Source organism: Anneissia japonica, unplaced genomic scaffold, assembly GCF_011630105.1.
Source record: "Anneissia japonica isolate Jap-2015-1 unplaced genomic scaffold, ASM1163010v1 scaffold287709_len1912824_cov184, whole genome shotgun sequence".
Taxonomy (NCBI): Eukaryota; Metazoa; Echinodermata; class Crinoidea; order Comatulida; family Comatulidae; genus Anneissia; species Anneissia japonica.
In genome coordinates, this window is record NW_022751466.1 from 794,350 (window position 1) to 810,546 (window position 16,197).

A 16,197-nucleotide genomic window follows, 5' to 3' on the forward strand; every position below is an offset into this window, starting at 1 on the left:
GATTATAATGGTGAATATGATGATGATAATAATAATGGTGGCGGTGATGTTGGGTGTGATGAGACGATGATACTGATGATGACGACTTCCATGTACCATTTGTTATAGGCCTAATGTATTCGAGCTCATATCATCATGTCGTGTATTATCAACGAGTGCTTAGAATAAATAATAACAATCCCTCTACGACAAAATACGAGGGGCTCGTTACAATTGTCACCGCCAACCAATAGTGTGCTTCGTTAGCATGAATGCTGTTTAGCTCAGTATAGTTGAATCAGTTTTCCATTAATCCAAGTAGTAGAATCACAGAGGTGACAGGTATCAGTTCGGTTTGAATCTGAGGAGTATTATAGTCAACATCCTCAAGAAGAATCGATACAGCGTATCGCTAAATTGATTCCTCCACAAAGCAGTAACACATCAAGTTTCCGAAGGTAAGCTATCTCATATTTGCAACCGGCCACTCACTACACCCGACGGTTACCGGCTGATTCTACGGAGAACGCAACGCTACGACGCGCGCGCGACGATCATTTTTAATGACGAAAAGTTCAGAATGTCACCGAAAATTAACAGACGGTGTAGCGTACCTCGTCTAGCGCTAACAGGGAACAGGGTTGGAATCGCAGAACGACAGTCGTACGGCGCAACGAGTGCCCGGAAATCTGAGGTAAGCCTAATTTCCAAAACTAAAACCGGGCGCTCACTGCGTCGTACGCGACGGTCGTACACCCGTCGCACGACGAATCCAACTCCGCTCCCTCTGAGCGCAGACGACGAGACGCGTCTGCTGTCGGTGGTCGTCTGAATGGATAGTCATTAAAACGATCAGTTGCGTCGCGTTGCGTTCTTTATAGAATCACGTCGGCCGACGACCGTCGGCGCAGTTTGTGTTTTTTTCGTATACTGTAATTGTATAGTTTTGATCATGATTTGCTAAAGACAAAATATATTTTTACAACATACAATAATATATATATATAAAATAGGTGATATCCACGGATGTCAACTACAAAGATGGTCCCCAGACAATATCCACGAGAGGAATGTAATGAAGAAAAGTCCATAAATGTTTTGACATGTTTTATATACTTATATTTTATGTTATTAATTCTTGCTACAGTTAATTAAAACAAGATCTACGAGCCATTAAGCTTAAATAATAAAAATCAGTCAATTTCGTATTTTTAAAATAAGTTATAATACGCTTTCTTTTGAATGTTTAGAATGAGAAATATGTTCCTTGCTTTTCAACCGCTTCATTTTATAGCTGCATTATACACCTAACCGTCGGCGCAGTTTGTGTTTTTTTCGTATACTGTAATTGTATAGTTTTGATCATGATTTGCTAAAGACAAAATATATTTTTACAACATACAATAATATATATATAAAATAGGTGATATCCACGGATGTCAAAAGGTAAACTACAAAGATGGTCCCCAGACAATATCCACGAGAGGAATGTAATGAAGAAAAGTCCATAAATGTTTTGACATGTTTTATATACTTATATTTTATGTTATTAATTCTTGCTACAGTTAATTAAAACAAGATCTACGAGCCATTAAGCTTAAATAATAAAAATCAGTCAATTTCGTATTTTTAAAATAAGTTATAATACGCTTTCTTTTGAATGTTTAGAATGAGAAATATGTTCCTTGCTTTTCAACCGCTTCATTTTATAGCTGCATTATACACCTAATAACTTGCTAAAATTCAACTATTTTCTTAGTAAAACGTGATTAATTAATTAAACAGAAAACGATTGTACTACGTACCTGTATTTATAATACACAATGTAGTACGTCTCAATGAAATGGATAAAATTATTTGAACAGTTTACATAAGCAAATTTAATTTATAATTTCATTGTTTAGAGTTTCTGTTTTGTCATGCACTGCAAAAAAATTTATGACACAAATAATTGTAGTATAAAAAGCGGTTGGCGCATCGGTTGTGCCTTGGACTCCCAACCTCGAGGTCGGGGGTTCGAAACTCTCGTTGTGCAAATCGCTTGTGTCCTTGGGCAAGGCACTTTATCTACAACGGTTGCCTCTCTCCACCCAGGAGTACAAGTGGGTACCTGGTAAGTTCGAACACAATTGCGCTAATTACTAGCTGCAATATTATGGAATTCTCCCCAGGGAGCTGAGTATGTGTTCCATATGTGTTTGATCCAATGACCGGGGTAGTAATGTGAAGCGCTTAGAGGCATTGTGCATGAAGCGCTATATAAGAGCGACATATTATTAACCATTTGTTTTGTACCGTTTACAATAATTATACATTTAGTTCTAACATTATTCGTGCGTCTGTTTAACAGAATAAATAATTCTAATTTTGTATTCCTTATAAGGTATAAAGCCCTGTTCAGACTATCAAATTGTGTTTGACAATAGCACGTGACATGCCTAAGTATGGTCGAGATGGCATCAAATCATGATCATATACCCTATCTTGTTTATATTATTATTATTATTATTATTATTATTATTATTATTTTTACTACTATTATTACTACTATCATTATTACTATTATTATTTTTATTATCTTTATTATTATCTTTATTATTGTCATTATTATTATATTTTTATTGTTAATATTAATTACTATATCTTCACTTATTATTATTTACTGTAATTTAACAATTTGTTAATATTACTTAATTAGATTACATTGCCCTTGTTAATTATTTACCTTTCTGAAGAACTTTATATTGTATTTTTGCGTTGTGTGAAATAAAATAAAATGGGAAAAAAATCATTACTATATATGGGCATACAACAGTTGTGTTTTTTTTTTTTTTCGAACCAAATTTCTTAGTCTGGACAAAGCTTTATGACCATGTTAGTTTTTATTCAAATCTAAGTTCATATTATTTCTTTGTAAAAAAAAAATAGCGTAATATCTGTCTTAAAGCGCTCAGATCGTCTGAGCATTAGGGCTCATGTGGACCAGCACTTGTGGACCAGCGCCTGTCCATGGACCCAGTGTGCAAGACTTAGGGTTGAGCTCAGATCCGCGCCTGCGCACGGACTGTTAAGCCGGGCACTAACTGAGTCGTACACGTTGCGTTGCGTTCTTGATAATTTCTGTTAATTTTTTTTTATAATGTTTTGACCAAGTTCTGATCCCTTGTCGGAAATCAATTTTGAAATTTTGAGATAATGAATGGTGAAAATATCGACTTTGGACTGCGACATTGGACATTTTTTAGTTAACAAACGGACCATAAAATATAACATTTGCATTAGTCTCACCTCTTGGGATTTTTATCTCTATATAACTGGTGTAGGGCCTACGCATAATTAACATTATATTTTGACGTGTGCAAATGTCTTTGGTAGATTTTTGCGACAGCTTCAGTATTCATAGCTACAGTTAAATCGATTAGTTGCATATTGACCATCTGACTGGACACGGTTTTGCATATTATATAAAATAACTCAACAATAACAATGAACAAATCAAAGTAAAATGACGACAAAAACCACCTGCTATTTTGGAAATAAGCCGAGATGACGCCAGTGAAATCCTATGATACGTACCTATGAAAACCTACCTTAATGGGAACTTAGACAACGGAGAAATTAGAGAATAATTTAAAAAACGACGTTAAGGGGAAAATAACACAACAGATCTTAACCTTAAGTCCGACTTAGCGCATATTATTAATATAGTAGTAGTAGTAATAATAATAATAATAATAATAATAATAATAATAATAATAATAATAATAATGAAGACGACGACGATGATAATAATAATACTAATAATAATAATACTAATAATAATAATAATAATAATAATAATAATAATAATAATAATTATAATATGACAAGGAGATGATATGACACTTTAAAATATTGTTTATAATTGGATAACTCTCTATGTCGGTTTCTTAAGAGTTCCAGAAAAACTTTGCATTAGATGCCCCTGACCAATGCTGCCTCATCTTATTTTAGTGGTTTCTAAATATGTTATGAAAAATGCTATGAATCTGCTATCAAAATATGTACCTGAACTCAACGCTAATTGTCTATGTAAATGAAGTATGCTTTGTAAATCATAAAAAATGATCTTGCCACTGCATTTCTGACATTTTTTAAAGAAAATAACTGAGAAAACGTTCAACATACAACCTACCTTCTTTAGTGGTCATAATGTTATTTTTATCGAAACTAATCGCGACCTTCACATACTAGAGTGTAAGCGAGCGAAGCGTGCGCACCCTTTAGTTTAATATAATTTTATCTTTCATTAATATTTTATTGTTGTTTCAACCAGGACCATATGGCAGATCAAATTTAGTGTGCTTCGTCAATTTTATTATTGTACACTTACGTTAATTGAATATGTATACTGAATAAATATGTTGCATAATAATAATATTATTATTAATAAATAATAATAATAATAATAATAATAATAATAATAATAATCGACTTATGTAGATTCATCTTTCCAGGTTGACAATAATAAATATTAATTAAAACTTTATATCCCTGGATAAAGCAGATCAATTTCGTCCTTTAAAAAACCAATTATGACCATAAAAAAAGCATATTCAAAAAATGTATCAATTACCAAACGTATCGTATTATAGCAGGATCATAATGTAAAGAGCGTTACCATCTCGTCTGTATATGTCATCCTGCTGCCTAAAATATGACTTTTACAGCCTCGAAAATAAATTTCAAATTTATTTTAAGAAGGTAAACCTTCCAGTTGAACCCGTAGGCCAGTTCATATTCAGAGCCGTCCTTTCTAAAATGACAACAAATATAAAACAATACTTATACTTCGTTTCAATACCGAAGACGTACTAATACTACCTTAATGACATCTACAGACATTGATCACGCACGACAAGCAATATAATTTTTCACAATCTAAAGACGATCGTAAACAATTATAATTACCTTCATGTTTGGTTTAATTCCAAGGAGCTACTATAATACTGTCCAGTAAACAGAGTTATTATGACATCCTCAAATGTTGTGAGCATTGTGGCTATACTAGAATGTAATGGTTACAAAACGTCACAGTACAGTATAGCTACAGTATAGCAACTTAATTTGGTTGGGAATTCCATCTTTTAAACCAAATTTATAGAGAGTGACCCTTCCATAGTGTACCTAGTATAGTTCTACACAAAAAACAGTTTTGCACACCAAACGGTAACGATTTTATATTGATATAATTGTTAGCTGGGCGAGTTCACTTTCGGTAAATCAATTGATTTATTACGGTATCATTGGAGATTATCGTATGTGTATCGCTTTGAATTAACAAAACCAGTCGTTGTTGCAAAACAGTGAGTTACACCGTAACCCTCACATCAGATTGGTTTTAATTTACTTCGATTTTTAATGATGGCTGGATAATGTTTACAAAAAATAAAAAACAAACAAACAATAAAATACACAGCAGTTAGTATCTGGTTTCCATAATTTCTTCTTAAATTGATTTTTTTCCGATGGAGCATTATGAGCGTGTTTTTAACGGATACCGGTGCTATATCAATTTTCAATATTATATCATTATTATTATTCCAACGACAGACGCGAAATCACTAATTATTATAGCGAACCCAATTATTAATAATTCTACCCGGGCGCACAGCATCACTGATTACTATTGTCGCCGTATTCTATTTAAATTTCATGGAAACATTCGATTTGCAACTTATTGCAAAGACTTCATGAACTGTTTAATCGTATTACCATGTTCTGAAAATGTTCACGATGTAATTACTATAATTCGTGTGTTGTTTATTAATGGTTTTAGACTCTTGGCTTCAAGCAAATGACAATTATTGATAATGACTAAGAACACATTTGGTATGTTGAAAATGAAACACGTGAGCTAGCACTCAATACACTACAGGTAAACACTTGAAATACCCATTTGATGGTTTTATAGGCCTAGAACTATTACAAAGGTAAATTCATATAGTTTACGTGTCATTGGCCTATAATATAACGGTAACGAAAATAATCCACATTTACAGGAATCAACCACAACGATCGTAACATAAATAAATTGCATGTTTAAATTTAGCATATTAATGTTGAAGCAATGAAGTTGATTAGTTATAATTAATCAACTAATGTAGCCTTAATAAATAAAAATAATATAATTAACCTTGATCACTTGCAAGCCTTTGTTACGCTAGAACTAAACCAAAACGTAAGCATCCAATGGACCTTTCCGCTAAGCTCCGCCCCTTGGATTTTGTTGCTAAGGCCCCACAAGACGGCAGTGTTAAGCTCTGTCTACACTATCAAATTTTTTGTGACAAAAAAGTGTGATATGACCATATATGGGCATGATGACATCACAGCATGACCATATATAGGCATAGCATTACTATATATGGGCTTGTCACATTTTTTTGTCAAAGAAAATTTGATAGTGTGGATAGAGCTTTAAAACATAGGCGAACACGTGCGTTTGTGGGACAACACGTGTATTTGTGAGACGCGTGCGTATTCCTAGCGCTGTTCTGATTGGTCAGTTGTTAAGTTTGATTGACACTCCGGAAAGGTCTATTTATGCTGCGATGGGATGATACGATCTGGTTAGTAAGGGAACCCGTGTCGCACCCTCAAGTTGATTAGTTATAATTAATAAATTAATGTACAACTAACAAAATAAAAGATAAAATATTTTGATCGCTTGCACGCACATGTTACGCTAGAACAGAACCAAAACGTAAGCACCAACTTCTACCTTATGCTCCGATGATGAGCATCAGCTTCAAGAAATGGCTGATACGAACTATAGGTTATTGGGGCACCGGTGCCGGAACCTCAATAAATATAATCTCTATCTTCCGATAAGTACAGGCCTCTTTGATGTGAGGACGGTCGTACTTGTAGAGGCGTGGACCAGCTCGTACAGTAGCTTACTGCTCCCCTGTGTGCGTCGGGGGCAGTCGCGTCGTAGAATATTAAACATGTTTAATATTTCTCACGACGGCTTACGACTGTCCCCGACGATAAATCGCGTCGGGCTGCGTCGTACGACGCTGTCTGAGATGGCCTTAAGGTAAACTGTCACTTTCGAAGTTTCGAGCTTGTTTCATACCACCTTATCAGTATCCACGTTCGTTCATTCAGTGAATGATTAAAGTTTACCATCCTATGCTACCCGGAAAACCGGTACCAGCTAATTTCGTCTGTCCACAACAGGGACCAGTACACCAGGGTAACCACCTACTCGTCTCGAAAGATGCACTGGGTTCTTTATAGTCCACATGAGCCAACTGTACAATGGGCCTACAGTTTATAGTCCTTATCCGGGAAGACTTGTTCCACCTCCAGAACCATAGGCGAGCGTGCCGTTCAAACCATCGCCGATATATTATAGTTGTAGGTTGCGGCTCCCCTGCCTTAACCACTGGGCCATTCAATTCGCCTATATATATATATATATCATCTAGATGTGTATAAGAGACAGCTTCCAAGTTCAGCCGCATCCAAACGGAAAGCCATGGTGACGTCACGGTCCATAAACTATTTACTGTTCATTTTGATGCATTTATAGTTTTACTGCATAAAGTACCTCTATCATATAAAATGGATCAAATGGTTCTTAGTTATTATAGATGACAATTGAAGATGTTTACAAGATTATTGCACTTGTTCCAAAGGTTCTACTTATAATACGCATTGTAATTTCTTTCTCGGATATAACACTTAGAACGGAAAAACTTAGGTAAAATAGTATAATCCCAGATGTTTATCTGATTAAACCCAAATTTCATTGTTCGTTTGTTAAATCTTTAAACCATGCGGTATCAATCCATGTGACTAGATGAAAGCGACAGACGCGACAATTCAAATTGTCACATTCCCTTAGCAAAAACATTGACATAAGTCACACTTCCAATCGTAAGCCAAATTGATCATGTGTTTGCTTTTGTTACAAATTTATTATTATTATTATAGTTACCGTATTATTTTTATTACAAAAATATTATTCTAGGTTTTTGTAAAAAGTATTATTACAAAAGGCACATTGTTCCTTTTGTTATGACTAATGTGTTCGACTCAACCCACACAAATCTCGGAAACCGCTCATTAACCATTATTGTGGTATTTGTACCATATTATAACATTTATAATGACATGGACGCATAGTCGTTTACTTGGAAAAAAAACGTTAGCTATTATGATTAATATAATCTTAAAACGTGTATAATATGCATAATTTACTGAACCAGATTTAAAATCAGACAGGCAGGGAAAAAGGTGTGTCTTGAGTATTGCTCACTGTATGGAGATTACGGCCTAAAGAACTCCCAAACACATGCTAACATAAACTTACCTATTGAAGCTCGGTTTCCGTACAATCGCTCATTCTTTCGGCGACAGTCGCCGACAGTTGTCGGGAAGGTTGTACCTGGTTCAATTGTATGGAAGCCGAGCTTAAGCTTTTGTTTTTTAGAATGGAAACACCGTCGGTAGCAACTTTTCACAAAAGATGATAATTTTGTAAATTTTCTTGAGGTAATTCTGCAAAAATTGTAAACGAAGAGGATTATGCAAGTGGAAATGTTTCCTAAAAATATGAAGTCATAAGGCTAACGCATTCTCACGCCTTCACGCGTATAGCATAACGCTCTGACGCGTTTATATCGTACCGTATTTCACAGGCTGTTTGACTGCCAACGGCGGAAACTAGAATTATTTATATGTTAGCCAACTATAATTACACTGACAAGCAGCCAAACGCTTAATTCACCTAGCGGTATGAAACTAGTGAGATATCGGGTGTTGATTCCCGTCGGAGACACCTTTTTCAAAGAATAGTTTTGGAATATATTCGTTTAATAATAATAATAATAATAATAATAATAATAATAATAATAATAATAATAATAATAATAATAATAATAATAATAACAATAATTTATTATTATTATTATTAGGCCCTATTATTATTATTTATTTATTAAACTAAATGATAATGATAATTACATATTTACATAGTACAAAAAGTCACCGACAGAAAGTATTCACATTTTCTGCTCAATTCACACAAAAACAACGTTATATCCACGACACCGGCTTGTCTTTCAGAACGTTTTACAATCAGTTAGATCGAATACCTACATGCAAATATCATACATTGTATCGTGTAGCCTATCGTAGGCCTATATTAATAGTAAAGTTTTTATCTATTTAATATACTATTGATACTACTGATCAAACACTCAAAAAAGAGTATAAAGGTTCTTTTATTTATCATTTTAAATACCCATATTGCATAGTTTATTATTATGATAAGACAGATAGATGCTTAATAAGCAGACTTAAGAACCATTTTTTAAAATGTTTTTTATGTTTGTTTGTTTTTTTATTACCGGTATATGTTGTTTATGAAACTGTCAGAAGGTTTTAGCCTATTCTAGACCCTATCAGTTTTCCTTCTGTAAAGCACTCGCGTAATTCGTGTAATTATCAGGTTAACTATTCCCTGGTCATTATATATTAAATTTTCGAATATTACCGTACTGAGTTTCTAAAATGGCATACCATGTTGTTTAAAGAGGCGTCGTTTGCCATAGAAAAATAAACTCATTGCTTAACAATCGACTATGCAAAACAAAAAAGAAATGTTATAGAATGACACCGACGAAAGTTATAAAATGTATTTGCTTCAAATTGTTTTCTTTATTAAACTGCCTTTCAATAAAATTTAAAATGTAGATACTGTACATAAAGAACCCAGTACATCTTTTTAGATGTGTAAGGGGTTATCCTGGTGTACTGGCCCATACAGCCCCTGTTGACTTGTGATGGGATTGCTACTTTGAAGAGTGATTTAGTTCACTGTTTGGCATATCATTGGTCCTCGTGCCTAAAGCTGAATAAATAAATTAATATTACATTTCTAAAATCGTTTTGATAAGTGGTAAATGCAAAGCTTCCAGGGCTTCTCCCCCTGAACCTCCAACGGGGCCCTTGGCGGCCCCCAGTCCCCCAGCCAATCGGTGGACACCCCTCCCAAGCCCTCTCCCTCGGGCCCAAGATCCTGGTAGCTGCGCTGCGCTTCGCGCCCCCGGCGGATCCAACCTTGATCCGCCCCTGGGAGACTTGCGTAGGTTAGGCCGCGTCAGTCAAATTTTGCATACGTTTGGGTTAACCAACACGTTTGTTTCGAGGCCTAAATTTGCATTTTTTGTGTCAATTTTCCTCCAGATTCAGAAGCGGATCCAATGCCCACTCCCACCGTTTTGCCACTATTTTTTTAAGTTCCAATGCATAGGGCCTGTAAATGTTATGTATTTAAATAAGCACTACTCACTTATCTATTCTGAAAATGTTGTGTGCCCCCAGCCTACACGTTTGAAAAATTCTGGATCCGCCCCTGAAATTGCTTAAATAATTTCGATCCATATGGAGCTTTCGATTTGAGCGACGACGTGATTCTACAACGGATTCACTCATCTGTGACCGTTTTGCGTTCCCTGCAAAACGTAAATTCGGGCCACAGTGCGTCTTAGAATCCAGACGACAACACTCAAACTTGGTTTCCATACAACACCCTATCGGCAACTGTTGTTGGGAAGGTTGACCCTGGTTCAACTTCGCGCTAGCTAGCTGTCCTGAGTCAATCGAGAAGGCACCCTGGTTCGTCTGCAACGCAATCGGCATTTGAACCAGGTTCAACCGTCCCGGCCAGGCCCGTCCGTACGCATGATTTTTATTGGGTGGGTGCGAATTTGTAGAAATTGGACCAAAATTGGAGAGGGGCTTAGGGGGAGGGGATCCTGCTGGGATCGAGGGGGCGGCGCTCAGGCATTTTTGATAATTTTAGGTCTTAGTTAATCGATTTCTGAAGATGCATATACGGTTTCAGTGGCGGATCTAGAAATTTGAAGAGGGGCCAGGGAGAGACTTTCACAGATGGAGGAAATACCACGTCAGCCCCACCATGGTTGAGGCTGAGGGAAGAAAATTTATAACCAGGGCACCTTCAAAATGGCTAGAAATTGCACTCTCATACAGTTTGAATATCATTTTCTTTTTTTACCATTTTTTTTTTTAAATTGAGAGGGAACTAGATTCAGTTGGGCTTTTTGAATCCCCACTGTCAGTGGGTGGCGGATTTATAAATTTGATATAGAGGGGGAAAGGGAAGGAATTTTACAGTTTGAGAATCTGTTTTGAGAGACACCTCAGCCCCACCATGGTTGGGCCTGGGGGTGGCGCTTGGGGGAAACCCTACTGCTGGGATCGAGGTGGTGGAATTCAGGCATTTTTGATAATTTGAGGTCATATTTAATCGATTTCTGAAGATGCATACGGTTTTAGTGGCGGATCTAGGCATGATGAGAGGCCAGGGAGGGACTTCATAGAGGAAATACCGCTGTCAGTGGCGGATTTAGGAATTTGATATACAGGGTGGGGGGTGGGGAGAAGGATTTGACAGATTGAGAGCAATGCAGTAGCCAGCTAAAAATTGTGTGGGACTGTCCCAACTGTCCCACACAATTTTTCTAATGGGTCCACATTTGAAAAATGGGTCCAAATTATGCAATTTCTTACATAAAATGAGTTCACTTTATGAAAAATGGGTACAGATTTCTATTATTTAGCCTAAAATTGGTAAAATTTTAAGAAAATGGGTTCAGACTTTTGTTATATTTTTGCGTAGAATGGGTCAACTTTTAAGAAACTAGGTCCACATTATTTGAATTTACGTGTAAAGTGGGTCCACCCTGTTATTGTCTCGCAATGTTTGAAAATCTTGGCTCTCAATACCGGTAACCGTTTTCGAGTCTTTTGTCAAACACCCTGTTTGTGGTCTTAGAAAAATCAGTTGTACAACATATCAGACATTTTTTCTCCGGAGCCTGACTTTAAATCATAACACATGAACCCATCAGTAAGTATGTCTCCATACACCATGGGGACTGTAGAAAATATGTTGAAACATAGTTCACAAGAAGGCATTCGACCGTTAAATCAAATTAAAGCAATTTACAAATCAAATGTTTTTTATCCAACCGCCACTTCGGCCATTTTATGACATGACAAACAACATCCGTTGACCGTTACTAAATATCAGCTCATTCCATTCAGTGCATGCATCCTAGATACTGTTGGAAAAATGAGGAACATTCTTGACTATAAGTCATTCAAACTTCAAACAGATACAAGTTGATCATATCCCAAATGATTTTTTCCAATCGCCGTTTCCGCTACATTGATTGAAAGCAATTTAGTCTTGAATGCAAAAGTTGCCTGAATAAATTTGAAATTCGATATAAGAGAGCTTATATCAAATATTGTAACGGATAATAAATAAGTTTAAACAGAAATATTTTCAACAACTTAATACTTTATACTATGAACAGCCACATAATATATCGTACTGCATATCAGAACCTGCCCCGAACTAAATAACTGCAGGCCCACCCGTACCGTAGGTCGCATGGATGTGTAGGTGTACAAAGGTCATGGAATGATGTCGTTATTGATCTTAATTATGGAAAACGTTGTGATAAAAATAACAAATAACAAATGTTAACAAGCAGGTACTAAATAATTGACTAAAGGCCAACTCAGACAGCGTCGTACGACGCAGCCCGACGCGATTTGTTGTCGCGTCGGGTCTGTGTGAGTTAAACCAAAGATCTTATAAACGCAAAAAACGATAAACGATATCTTTGGTTAAACGCAGACGCGATGGTGTACGTCGGGGGCAGTCGCGTCGTAGAATATTAAACATGTTTAATATTTCTCACGACGGCTTAAGACTGTCCCCGACGATAAATCGGGTCGGGCTGCGTCGGCCGACGCTGTCTGAGTTGGCTTTTATAATCTAGAATAGCCTTGGATGAAAATTGAATTACTTATATAATTTATTCGAAATTAATTTACAGTACATAGGATAGGCCTAGTGTTATACACGAGTGTTTTCATGTAAACAAGGCGTAATAAAAATAACTGATGAATATTGTGGTAGGCCTACAGAATATTGTTTACATGCATGCCTTTCAGCAAATATAACTATAAAGTCATCTTGGAACACCACCCCACACAACCCCCCCCCCCCACACCCACACACACAGACACATACCTCATTATCAGTTGGAATAGTTATGTAAGCAAAAGTATGTTCCAATTGTGGGCCTACTGTATCATTATCACGTCACTGTCAAGCTTGGTTTTCATTGGATCGTGACAATCTATCACCGACAGTTTTTTGTGACGCTGATTTGTCGGTCGAATCATGACGCATTCGAATCAGCTACGCACGATTGCAATAAAAGCATTGTAGTGACAAAGTACCAATGTTATGGAAACCAGACTTCAAATCACTAATAAGAGTACGTTTTGTATAAATAGTTAATATAAAAATAACACTAAAAAGAAAAGATCGATGTTTCGACTCCTTCATGGTGTCATTTTCAAGATCAAATGATGAAGTATAGAATACACAGCAACTATAATCAATAGAAAAAAGCTAATCTACAATGTCAAAGTTCATAACGGTGGGATATTAATCCCTGTGTTAGATAAAAAGCTTTGCTTTGACAGAGTCACACTGTTTATTCAGCTGGGTTTTAATTGTCTAATAAATAGCATTTCATGAATGAGACAGTCAAATTTGTTCCTACATTTCTTTAAAATGCTGAAACATGACTCAATACTGCTTGGGCTGATATGATGGTCCTTAGCATGTTGTCCTAACAGAAATCTTTTATGTTCAGCAATACGTTGGTAGAGGTGTCGGTTTGTGTATCCGACATAACTTGCATCACACAAGTCACATTTACATCTGTACACAACACACTGCTGATTTATGATTGTGAACAGAAAATTGTTTAGGCCTTTGCCATGCGTCAAATGGTAGACACCAATGCAATGTAGACCCTATATTAAATGATTTACTTTACTGTTTGTGTTATCGCCACTTATAGACCTATTATATATATATATATATATATATGCACACATTTTGACAAAAATGAAATTTTACAAATTCCATATCACACTTTCTAAAGTAACATTATACAAATGATAAAAAATAAAATATAAATTAAAAATATAATAATAATAATTTATTTTGAAGTTGACGTTTTTATTATAATAAATACGGTACTATTTGTGGAACTAAAAAATTATGATTTAACATTTTAATTGCTATATTTTATATAGGCCTATTTAAGTACGGTAAGTTAATGTAGCTTTTTCCTTACAATTAATAGAATATCATTCCTCCATTTAATTAATACGGTATCTTTGCATATCTTAAATTAATGAACTTCCATAGTAAAATACATGTAAATTACAACAATAGTTTGCAATAGCAGGCTCAATGCAAGTAAAAAATAAAACAACACACGTTTTACTGTTGATGTATCCTATAATGTTAATGTTAAAAACTTTATAGGCCTATTATTTTTATTAGATACAAGCCTACCTTTTAATAAGACAATTCTCCTTGATCTTAAGACTTATTTCATTTCCTCAGCTCCACTTGTTAAAAAAAAGTCCTTACAAATCACTATTTCCCCAAGGATACAATATATTGAGATAATTTATGAATGCAAACTTGTTTGCTTTTGTCATCCTTGGAAACTATTTTTCATTCCCCATGGAATAGAATTTGGCAAGTCCTTCTAAGTATCTGATCGTGGGCCTACACTTTTGATTGGGGAAATGAATGAAGGTCTATTAATGTCGCGGAAGTCTGCTTCACCACAGATTCCACTATCGGGAAGTACATAATATAATCATTTATATAATGATTATATAATACATAATCATTATTATATAATCATTTTTTTTAATGTGCTACATATAGGCCCTATATAATGTAAGTGTGTGTTACAGGTGTTTCTGTAGAAAAAAAAAAGAAATCCAACGCTCGACAATGGCATAATCTTTGATTTAGAGATTCATTTTATGAACAATTTTGAGAGCTCAAGTTACCTTACGCGGTGTACGAGCTTCTAATGTGTCTCTAGGCGAATAAACAATAAACTGAGTATAAAATAATATCAAATATCTAAAATATACATGATTGGCACCCTTTATTAAATGTAAGAAGGTAGCTCGAGCTAGGCCTACTTATTTTCATACTAATTAAAAGCACTTAACATGATATTGCTGTTAATTTTCCTTTTAATCTATAAGAATTATTGTTGTCTCGTTTTACTCTTAATTTGACGTAATTCTGCCATGTCAAACATTTGATGCTCTTTTTAATAGGAAAAAAAAAATCACAAAATAAGACAAGAATACGAATAGATTGATTAATTAGTTCGTTGACTGACTGACTAAACTGAACTGACCAGAACTAATTGACTAAGTAATTGATTGACTGACTGATTGACTGACTGATTGATTGATTTATTGATGACTGACTGACGGAATGAATGACTGAGTGACTAATTGACTGACAGAATGAATGACTGAGTGACTAATTGACTGACCGAATGAATGACTGACTGATTGACTGATGACTGTTTTTGAGATAGTTGCTATATGGATACTCAACTCCGAAGAAAGGTTGAATGACTGAAACGGAGTATTAGGCCTATCGCTTCTAAATAATATATGCTTTTCTTTGTCGTAAGGGATGCCCTGTAATAACGTCTAAGGGCGTGCCATTCCAAAAAATCTTTCTAGTTTTGGCCCAGCTTTATTCCTGTATCCGTCCCTGTGATGTGACATGCAAATTCCCGAAAGGTCTCAGAAAAATCGTAAGAAGTGCTCATTTTCCCCTACCCCTAAAGGCTATAAAGGCTAGTAATAAATACTAATGATAATCGGATTTGTAACTATGCTAAACTAATCAAGAAAACTGGTGGCAATTTAAATTTAAAAATTGCAGTGGTGGGTCAGGGAATTCCAAATAGAAATGTCAGGGAAGACGCTTTACAGGCGGAGGGTGAAGAGCACCTCAGCCCCACTATGGTTTGGGCCCTAGGGGCCGATAGTAAGAAAATGTATGATAATAGCCCTGGGCCCCAGTGCTTTGCACTGGCTGCACTGCCCGGAGCTACGCCACTGTTTATACCTTAAAAACTAATTTATCATGAACTAAAAGGGAAAAAACACCCTAGATACACCATGTTTTACGAAAGGCAGAAAAATCCGATGAACATCCAAAAAATTCCAATTCGTGCCCGGACAGCATCCCTCACCCTGACAGTCATACCC

At 35.6% G+C, this 16,197-nt stretch overlaps 1 protein-coding gene across 1 annotated transcript in view; it reads left to right on the top strand.

Moving 5' to 3' along the window:
• The first annotated feature begins 293 nt into the window (after positions 1-293).
• LOC117121706 (bombesin receptor subtype-3-like) overlaps positions 294-16,197 on the top strand; it is a 29,889-nt gene continuing 13,985 nt past the window's right edge. The window contains exon 1 of the mRNA XM_033266992.1: positions 294-437. The gene's annotated coding sequence lies outside the window, so the exon portion shown is untranslated. The remainder of the gene's footprint in view (positions 438-16,197) is intronic.